The 11,288-nt window shown below is 36.7% G+C and overlaps 3 pseudogenes across 3 annotated transcripts; all 3 read left to right on the top strand.

The window, feature by feature from the left end:
* Nucleotides 1-226: 226 nt before the first annotated feature.
* Nucleotides 227-716, top strand: AT1G37037 (annotated as a pseudogene; the record flags this gene model as incomplete). Its single annotated transcript has 2 exons — nucleotides 227-493; nucleotides 645-716.
* Nucleotides 717-6,631: 5,915 nt separating this feature from the next.
* On the top strand, nucleotides 6,632-7,111 carry AT1G37036 (annotated as a pseudogene; the record flags this gene model as incomplete). The annotated part of the gene is made up of 1 exon: nucleotides 6,632-7,111.
* A 1,616-nt stretch (nucleotides 7,112-8,727) lies between these two features.
* Nucleotides 8,728-11,155, top strand: AT1G37035 (annotated as a pseudogene; the record flags this gene model as incomplete). Its single annotated transcript has 1 exon — nucleotides 8,728-11,155.
* Nucleotides 11,156-11,288: the final 133 nt, after the last annotated feature.

Genomic DNA, 11,288 nt, shown 5'->3' with positions numbered 1-11,288 from the left:
ACACGTCCGGCTTCTTGGATCTGGTAACAAGTCAACAAGAAACCTCCATCAATGTTGCTGATACAAGACTTTGTGAATCTGACGCCCCTGTCTTCGGTACATGATGATGTGAAGCAGCATTGCATGGTGAAACCACAAACACAAATCGCACACCAAGAACAAGGACCAAGTAGTCATCTAAAGACGATGTTCTACTAATCTTTGTGTGGCTAAATAAAAAGCAAGGATGTTGTTATTGGTAATGAGCAACGAGCAAATGTATTCAGGAAACACATTGCGTAGTACATTGCAGCAAGTCCCTTTGTTGGTACTCTCAACAATAGACCAGCAAGTCATTGTAAGTAAAGGTGGTCCAAGATCAACAAATTTACATGTTGTGGGATCCCATGCAGGTGAAACATCTCGGATGGCGAGTGGAATGAATGAGAATGATTTGATGAGGTTAGCTCATGAAATTTACGAGAGTGATTACAATGGAGCATTGTTGGAGGGAGTTAAGGCATGATCAGAAGTAATGCGCCTCTCTTCCAACCAAAGAGACATTACTTAGCAAAAGAAGAAAGGTTAATGGTGCTCCTCGTGTAGCTGTTCCAAGGATTACACATGTAGTTGAAGCTTCCTAAGCTCGTCCACCGGGTGTGAAGGCTGCTAAGGGTAAAGACAAAGGAGCATGGCTGGAGTTTCAGCAAATGTGGAAGAAGAAGGAAAGAGGCTAGAAAGGATGGAGAGTATGTGGGAAATTAAAGCAACAAGATTTAGCTTTTAAAGAAACGTTGAGCGACAAGAAACTGCTAGACAGTTTAGTTGCAAGATTCTACACGCTTACTAAAGTGGAAACAGAACTAAAGAATAAACTAATCAAAAACATGTATTTTACTTGACAATCTTCTCAATTCTTTGCGTTTCAGTCTTTGTCTTTGATGCTTTGTGTTTTATGTCTTTGTGTTTCAGTTATGTCTATGTTGTTTTTATTATGTCTTTGTTACTTTTGTATGTCTTTGTTGCTTTTGTGTTTTTTGTAACATTATAGACGACTTTAAGTCCTTGTTCATGTATTTCTATTTTAGTTTAATCTAAGTATTTGTTCATGGTAAGTTTATTTCGTCTTTCAGTCATGTTTATTATATTCAGCCATGTTTATTTCATCAAGTTATTTGAATGAGAATGATTTGAGTTTGGCCCGTGTAACATGTTTATTTCATCAAGTTGTTTGAATGAGAATGATTTGAGTTTAGTGCGTGTTCATGTTTATTTGTATGCTTTATTTCATCAAGTTGTTTGGATGAGAATGATATGAGACATGACAAATACTCTTTATGCTTTGTTTATTCGTGTAGGATGATAGTTGATCGACTATTGAAGGATCACAAGCAATCGACTACTAAAGGATGACAAGTAAGAAGACTATTTAAGGATGACAAGTAAGAAGACTATTGAAGGATGACAAGTATTTGCATACACACCACACAAAAATTTAAAGTTCACAAGTGGAAGAACAATGACAAGGAATCTACATCTTTTATATGCTTTGTATACACACCACACACATATTTTTATGCTTTGTCGACACACATATTTTAATGCTTTTTTTTACTATATATTTTACCATGCATGACACTCTTTATCTCATTCTCTCTTATTCCACATACTCTTTATCTCATATTTCTTCATCCACAAACTCTTTATCTCATATTTCTTATTCCACAAACTCAATTCTCGCTTCTTCTACAAACTCTTTCTCTCATATTTCTTATTCCACAAACTCTCTCTCTCTGAAACAAAAGCTGTATACTTAATACAAAATTCCATCTTTTCTATCTTAATCCAAAAATCCATATTTTCTACTTAATTCTAAAACTCATCTTTTATCCTAAAAAAATGGCATCATCCTCGCGTGATAATATCGACGTAGCGTTTGAAGAAGCATTTGTAAATATTTTTGAACAAGTATTTGAAAATAATTTTACTCTTACGGGGAACTTCAAAGAGCAACCAAACCTACGGAAAAAGAGTTTATATTGAAAGAGATCGTGAACAAGGACACATTCAGTGTGTAACGATTATTTCAAAGAAAATCCAACTTTCCCTCCTAATCTATTCTAACGTCGTTGTAGAATAAATAAGTATGTGTTCATGCGTATTGTTGATCGACTCTCGAATGAAATTTAAATCTTTCAAGAAAGAAGAGATGCTAGCGGAAGGCTCGGTTTCTCTTGGCTCCAAAAGTGTACAGCTCCAATTCGTATCCTCGCATATAGTTGTTTGGCTGATGCGGTTGACGAATACCTCCAGATGGGTCAAAGCACTTCGATGAAGTGCATGGAACATTTTGGTGAAGCAATAATGTTTTTGTTTGAAGATGAGTACCTAAGAAAACCCAGTGCACAAGATCGTCATCGCCTACTAATTCTTAGAGAGATTCAAGGATTTTCCGGGATGATGGGAAGCACCGATTGTATGCATTGGGAGTGGAAGAATTGTCCCACCTCTTAGAAAGGGCAATATACACGTGGCTCTGGCAAACCAACGATCGTTTAAGAGGTTGTAGCTTCCCAAGATCTTTGGATATGACACGCTTTTTTTTTACCTCCAAGCACTTTAAACAATATCAACGTTCTTGATCACAATCCAGTTTTTGACGATATCTTACAAGGATGAGCTTCAGTTATTTAGTCAACGAGACCGAGTATCATTTGGGTTACTATCTCACTGATGGAATTTATCCTAAATCAACTACATTTATCCAATCTATTTCACTTCCACAAAGTCTCAAGGCATCTTTATTTGCAACCAAATAAGAAACTTACCGTAAAGATGTGGAGCGAGCTTTTGGAGTTTTGCAAGCTCGATTTGCAATTGTCAAAAATCCAGCTCTTATTTGGGATAAGGTAAAAATAGAAAATATTATGCGAGCTTGTATAACACTTCACAATAGGATAGTAGAAGATGAACGAGATGGATATACTCATTTTGATATATCTAAATTTGTATAAGTGGAATATGCTAGAAGTTCTCAAGTGCATTTCACCTATTCTACATATATATCTTAAAATCTCGAGAATAAGATCGCCACTCGAACTCGAATATGTGATCAAGCTATGCATCAACAATTGAAACATGATTTGGTTGAACATGTATGGACAAAATTTGGAAACAATCAATATTAAAACTATTTAAGTTTTATGTCATGTATTTTTAAATTGTGTGTCATGTATGTTTCTAATTTTATTATTTGCAATAATTACTATGTTTTCTTAATTTATAAATGTTTTTGAAAATAAAATCTTAAGAACCCCAAGTAAGAACCTACCATTGGACACATAAAACTTTTACATTCATTACACCATCTCTTAAGTCTAACTTTTTCAGTTTTAATATTAAATCAATGCTTAAGAACCAAAATTAAGAACCTACCATTGGTCATGCTCTTAGGATAGTGAGTTGGTTGGTTTGATCCGAACTTAAGGGAAGCTATGTACCTCCTAATTGGTCTGTGTGTCACTGTGATTTCGCATAATGTCATGCATCAGTTACACTTTTTGAGAACCCAAAACACTTGAGCCACCAAATAATAGCCTTTTTACCTAGCCCATAAAATGTTCAATATCCTCTTTGTAAGAGTACATGCCACTGCTATTGAATGTTAAAATATTAAGTTATCTGATTATGAAAGTTCTTTTAGATCTCGAGACTTAATTTTGTCGCTACGCTTATGGCGAAGTGATGCGTGTTTTATTTTGCCTCATGCTTTTACCTGAAAGACCACACGACTACTACAAGTGCACAATATTTCAAAGTAGTAATTTAGGATCAAATCCACAAGGAGAGAAGTAGTTCAGAGAAATCCTTTAGAAGAGAGTGAAGTTAGGACCAAATAAAAAGAGAGGGGGTTGTTGTATGCATTGAATAAGAAAAATAAAAGACAAGTAACTAAAATAAACTGTAAGCAATAAGAGAGAAGCGCTAGGTCTTTGGGGGTTTCTCCGGATGTCATGGTTCAACATAAAGGTATAGATCCCAATTCAGGTGATAACATGGTTAGGTTTATTTACTTCCAAATTCTCAGACATTCGAAACTCATTCAAGACAAGCTATCCCTAACGGCTAGTAGGTGAAAGCCGGCAATTCTAACTATACCTCGCCACTCAGTTGCCCTAACGGCTAGTAGGTGCTAACATGGTTTCGAGATACAGATCAAAGCATTAAGTTCAAGTTCAATTCTAGTCCATAAGTCCCTATCACTCGGCGGGTGAGCAACAGTTATAGTTATTTATTTAGTTGAGTTAGTTCAAGCAATTATACAAGATTCTACCAAGTATAAAATACCTAAGATCATGTACTAGGTGGAGTTCCAAACATACATGCATTAAGATTAAACTCAACTAGAAAGAATAGTGTAAACGATCAAACAAAACCATAGAAACCGCCAACCTAAACTTGATCTAAAGTCCCCATGAATTCCCCTTTGAAACCCCCTAAAACCTAACTAGAGATCTACTCGCTCATGGCAAAGGAGCTAATTAAAAGTTGGGTTGAGTAAACCAAAACAAAAAGACAAATAAAACTTAAAAAGGGTTTAGAGATTACTTCTTTAAATGAAGAACACAAGAGGCAAAGCTCCACCTTAAAGAGTCTTATACAAAACAAAAGAGAAAGAGAGATAGATGGTGATCTTCGAGCTCAAGAGTTGCGGCGGCGAGTCGGCAGCTCTCGGCGACGGCTAGGGTTTGCTTTTGATGAAGGCACACCTAGGGTTAGGGCTTATAACAAGTATTTGTACTTGAGGGCCAAGAATTAGGTTTAGAGGTAAAAACGTCAATCCGCCGGATAAGTAAGTGATAGGGCCAGTCGTGGGCATCAGGGAAGGAGCCAAATGACGGTGGCACAATGAGGAATTGACTTGGGCTTGACCTAATGGTCGGTGGAAAGCTTCTCGGAGCTGCCCGGGTTCAAGTCTCCTTGGCCGGATGCTTTTTGGATTTATTATTTCCAAACGACCGGTTCTTGACATGTCCTCACTCTTTGGGTCATATCTTGCAAACGGCTTCATGGATTGCTTCGATTTGACTTCGACGTTAATCTTGACTCTTCTAGCTTTCCATGCATACCTACATATCTCGTTTCCGTGATGGGGAAGAACTCGGCCGTATGCTAAACTTCTGAAGTACTGGAACTGATCGCTTTTTGATAGTTTTAGGTTCAAAACTCATAAAACCTTCTTGGCACCTAGAATACGTGTTTCTCCTCTTCTTGGATCAAGAAAGGCACCAAATTCTCTTTGAAACATAACAAAACAATAGCTAAAACGGGCTAAAAAGCTGTGTTATCACGAAGTACAGTCTAGTACGGTTTGATGAATTTTGTGATGGTGGTTTGCAGGCAATTGATAAAAGCATGATCCCAAAGAAAATGTGAGTTCTTTTGTTTTCAAATCTCTCCTCCAGATCAAGATTTTTGTTTTCCTTAAGAATAATCAAAGAGCTAAGTAGGGAGGAGTTGATATGTTGCGTTTTTAATGTCTTAGGTCTCTTCGTTTTGAGTCATTTAACATGTCGTAGTCCGTGTTTTGCGTCTTTTGGGTTGTGCCTTCTGTATTTTGCCTGTTTTAGGTAATTGTGACGGGACTGGATGGTTTTGAGCTTTTTGGAGTAGAGAAAGGGCGAGAAAATCTGAAGCAGGGAGAAGACTGTGTAGACCAATCGGTCCAGTAGAGGGTGATGATCCATTTTGGCTTTCAACAGACGGTCAAAAATGGTTGACCGATCGATTAAAATCTGGACCGATCGGTCTGATTTCCTAACGCAGGATTTCGGTTTTCCTTAACTGGATTTATTTTCTTTTTTCTGTAATTGGGTATTAAAACTCCAAACACCTAATTTTGTTTTTACCGTTCTTTTTCTACAACTTTTTGAGAGCTTTTCTTTGTAAGCAACTTTGGGAGAAGGATCCATCCTCTTTGACACTTTGGAAAAGATTTCTAATCTTTTTTTCTTTTATATTTCATTAATCTATTATATCTTTTCAACTCTTTGTGTTGTTTATTTTGCTTAGAGTGAGTAATCACTTAATTGGGTTTTGGGTTCTAAGTAGGGGATTCAATGAATTGATCGTTTGATTATTGTTTGGAGTTCTTTATCTTTAAGTTCTTTGATTCACATGTTCTTAATGTTTGAATAGGTTGTATCACCCTGTTTTAGAGTCTAGGTTTTTCTATGCATCAAAAGTGTTTGATAGAATGCCTAAACCAATGTGAATTGAACATTTAATTTCTAGCCAACAAATGTTGACGTTAGAATGCATTCTGAACCTAATGAACCTAATCCTAATGTAAATTTGACTAGGAAATTACAAATGAAAGTTTAGTAGTGAAGCAGTCCAATTTAGTGATTAATAACTTGATTGAGAATTAGGCTAAACTTGTGTTCATGTTCGAGAATGGTTCTTTATGTTGAATTTCCTGTCTAATATTTCCATTAATCATGGATCTCTGAAATACCCTATGGCCGATTGCTTTTTATCATATAAGTTTAATCGTTTATTTTCTTGCATTTTAATTTATAACTCTGAATACTAAACAAACAATCTCTTTAGCTTTAGCTAAGAACGAGTCTTGAAAATCCTTAGAGTATCTTTTGTCCTTGTGGATCGACCTCGAATATACTATCTAGGGGTTAAGTGTATTCAGTAATTACTCAAGCAATCAGTTTTAAAGATGGTCACTCTCGTTTATCAGTTCCAAAGCATTCTTGTTCATGGACCTGAATATCTTAGGCGATCACTTGATGTATTCTTACAATCATTGATTCATGAGTTACAAACATTGTGGTCCGAGGGAGTAGTTGCATATGATGTTCCTCTAAGGAACATTTTTGTGATGCCTGCTGTTCTGATGTAGACGATTAATAATTTTCCAGCATATGGAATGTTATATGGGTGGACAACGCATGGAAGACTATCATGTCCCTACTATCAGGATACTATTAATGCATTTCAGCTTAAGCATGGAAAAAAGTCTTGTTGGTTTGATTGTCATCGACGGTTTGATAATAGGTTTTTAAGATCAATTAAACCTAAAGCACTATCATGTCGTTGTAGTACTGAAGGTTGTCAATCCAAATGGGTGTGATGCTAACAATCAAGATGTGATCAGAAGTCACTAAGTCAAGCCAAGCAATAACAGGTTTTGGTGTGTTCTAGCAGTTCTAAGTGAACATGCAGAAAACAAAAATTCAAGTAGAAACAATAAAACACTCGACCAACACAGCTCTTTGCAGAGCACTGGATGAGGTCGAGTGACAGGTCGAGTAACAGACAGAAAGTGAAACAGGGATACTCGACTGCACAGTCTGTTGCCAGACAACTGGGTGGTCGAGTATCAGGTCGAGTAACAGTAAAGAATTGCAGAAACTAAGCAACAAATGACAAGATGCAGTAGAGTAAACAATAAAATCAATCAGATAAAGAATTCCCGAGGATAGGGTAATCGAGTAGTTTCGTTTTCTCAGTTTACTGGTGATTGACATGCTCAATAAATAAACCCTAAACAACAAGTTCATTAACCAAATCTAAGTGCCACCGCAACAGAGACTCTCAAGTTAACCTAGTCCCAGACTCAATCACCATTGACGAGAGCTAACCTAACAGGCATTACGAATCAACAAGTTAAAGCCAAAACGCTCCCTGCAACCAATACCTTGGTACAGGGTCACGAATCTCTGGAATTAGTGGTTCAGACATTTCATCGAACACCTTTTGGGTGCGGAAATGTCTGGGCTCAAATTTCAGTTGATCAGAAAGCAATAGGCATTAAGAACAACTAATCCAGAAGGGATCTATCAATCAATACTCAATCACCTAGCATACTGAGAATTCTACACTACTCTAACCCATCCTCAGAAACCTATTCACTACTCAGACATCATAACAGAAAGCATAAACGTTGAACAAGTTGAAAACATAATAACAACAGTGTAACAGCAGGATGATAACAGAATAAACAACAGTAAACGAAATCTAGAACAAAAGTTGAATACTGAATAGATAAAGAGAAATCCGGATTACAAAAGGTCTAGAACACAAGGTCTGCGGAAAAACTAGATAAAAACTTTTTTTTTTAAACTTGTTCTCGAAAATGTAAAGTACATGCTACTTATAGCAAAATATTCCAAAACCCTAATACTCAAAACGACGCAGTATTGGGACGGATTAAGAACTGTACTCGAGCCAGGTGGTCGAGTGAGAGGTCGAGTGATAAGCTGGAGTCTTCTTTTCTTCCTTGTGCTCGAGTGTCTGGTTGAGTGCGGAATGAAGAAGACTCTGAAGCTGGCAGTCGAGTATTTAGTCGAGTGATAGAGATGATGGTACTCGGCTCGGTGGTAGAGTGATCGAGTGAAGGTGATGAATGTACTCGACCGTGTGGTAGAGTAGTTGGTCGAGTGATTGGTCGAGTGAATGATGATGGAGTTACTCGGCCTGTTGGTAGAGTGATTGGTCGAGTGAATGATGATGGTGTTACTCGGCCATGTTGGTAGAGTGATAGGTCGAGTGAAGGTGATGAATGTACTCGGCCTTCCTTTTCGGGATTTCTTAGACTCGTCGGTTTGTTCTCTTGATCTCTCATCTACGCTTCTTCTTTTGTTTCTCTATTTGAGTTTCGACTTTTTATTCATGTTTTTTTTTATTCGCTTTCTAATTCATTTTCTTCATACTAAAAATAAGGGGTTGGGTATGGATCAGATTATTCTCGTGTGTGGCAGATGGATCTTTGGAAAAACCAAATAGCCTTTTGACGTTGATAATATTAAAGATTGTCGAGTTCTTGAAGGTAACAGCCAAACCATGATTTCGTTCCAACGATGTATGAGGATTACGATTTGGATAACAAGCTATTCAAAGTAGTTTTGAGTTACAAAATCTCAAAAAAAAAAGAACTACCAGCAGATACACCACCAGTTATTATTGGTAATAATAGACAATTTTCAGCTTTTTTTGGGCATATGAAGAATGAAACCACTCGACTTTGTGCTGAGGTGAAGGAGAAATTTATAGTTCAATCCACAAAGGAAGGAATTGATGGTTTCGTTGAGTGCAGTTTGACAAGTTCTTTACGACCAAGTAATATATTCCATAAGGTAGAATGAGATATCGATTTATCCAGTGAAAACATGGAAGAAGCTGAAGTTAATAATATTTATGTGGATGGTGAAGATGATGAAAGTAGATTCGATTACTGCGACGATTCTGACGGAATCGATTTCGAAGATGAGAAATTTAGCATGTACGGAATTCCACCTGAAGAAGAAGAAAAACCTCAGTTACTACTCCAAAATTTAGGTATATTCATCGAAGAAGAAAAAGAAGAAGCTACTTATGCTACTTTAGATGTGTCTTCATTGGAGCTGGCGGTTGGACAATGTTTTAAAACAGAGGAGCACTTGGAGAAACGTTTGAAGATACTTACCGTATTACAGAAATTTCATTTTGATGCTGAGAAATCGACTCCAATAAAGGATGTAAGTGGAGGGTTCGAGCAACACTAGTAGGCGACTCTACAAAGCTTCATGTGAGAGTATTTAAGTCGGAATTTACATATTCTGTTACAAAGCGTTCATCGCGTGCCCGACAAGCAGCACATAAAATACTTAGACTGTTGTACAAGGATTACGTTGGTGGAATTAGACCAAAGGTTGTGCCAATGCATGTTGCTAAAGCGTTGAATAAACTCTTTCAAATCAAGGTATGATTTACTATTTCTTTTTTATTTGTTTTCTATTTTTAAATCGTTTTTTATAGTATTGCTAATACTCACTGTAAAATAATATTGTGTAAATGGATTATTGGAAGGTATATCGGACACTAAGGTATGCACGACAATTGGTTAGGGGTAGTCTATAAAGTGGATATGAGCAGCTTCCTTGTACATGCTAAGGAGAGAAAATCTTGAAATTTTACTTGACCTGAAGTTGATGAAGAAAAACGGTTTAAATACTTGTTCTAGCTTTTGGTGCAAGTATTTTAGGATTTCCTTACATGAGGAAAGTGGTACTTTTTGATGGTATATTTTTGCAAGGAAAATACTTATGGACACTTCTTAACGCAACAACTCAAGAATGTAATTTTTAGATATACCAGATAACTTTTGCCGTGGTAGATACTGCAAATGATCAATCTTGGAATGGTTTTTTAAATAACTCAGCTGTGTGCTACTAGATCATGAAAGCCTTGCCATAATTTCTGATATGCATCAATCCATTGGAAAAGCAATCAAGACGGTTTATCCTAATTCTAGCCAGGGAATATGCACATACCATTTATACAAAAATATATTAGTCCGTTTTAAAAGTCGGGATGCGTTTGGGTTGGTAAAGAAGGGAGCGAATGCTTTTAGATTAGTCGACTTTGAAATCATTTTTGCTTAGATGCAAGCTTTAAAGCGTGCTTACCTTTAAAGAGCGGATGTACGACTATGGATACGTTTACATTTCTATGGGGATAGGTACAATTTGCTTACAAGTAAAATTGTTGAATCAATGAATAAGGTCATGTTCCCCGCTAGAAGTTACCCTATTGTACAACTGTTAGAAAAAATTATGTTCATGATGACTAGATGGTTTTCAGACCGAAGGAATGATGCTTTGAATTAGTTTACCTCTCTTACACGTGAAATAGAGAAGATTTTGCAGGTAAGAATTTCTAATCTAGTACTATTTGAACAGCACATCTATGTAAATATTGTTCACTAATAACAATCCTGGGAATTGTTTTGTAGAGTTGTGTAGAGTATGCCAAGTTACTAAGGGTGCAAGATATAGATGCACATCAGGTACAAGTGACGTTTGGAGCATCTCTCCATTTTGATAATTTGAAGGATAGAAAATGTTCGTCTCGTAGATTTGATCTAGAAAAGATACCATGTGTTCACGCGATTGCAGCGGCTGAAATAATAAAATTCTCTCGGATATCAATGTGTCATCCTTACTATCACAAGAATTATTTATGCTCATCATATGCTAACGCCATCATGCCCAGGGATTTTGTTATACCAGTCCCGAACAAGTTGTGACAACCAAATGTTTACCACCAGAAGCTCGACAATAACCTGGAAGACCAAAGTGATCAAGAGTCAATCTGCATTGGAGATTGCTATGGATAAGAAGAAGCCAAGAAAACGACATGCTTGTGGAAATTTGAATTAAGTAGGCCACAATCGTAAGACATGCACTGATCAAACTTGAAAGAATGGTTAATTTGCTTATGTTTACTACTATTTGGTTTCAATATTTTTTTAG

The sequence above is a fragment of the Arabidopsis thaliana genome (assembly GCF_000001735.4).
Source record: "Arabidopsis thaliana chromosome 1 sequence".
In the NCBI taxonomy this organism is placed as follows: Eukaryota; Viridiplantae; Streptophyta; class Magnoliopsida; order Brassicales; family Brassicaceae; genus Arabidopsis; species Arabidopsis thaliana.
This window is presented reverse-complemented; position numbering and strand designations above follow the sequence as displayed.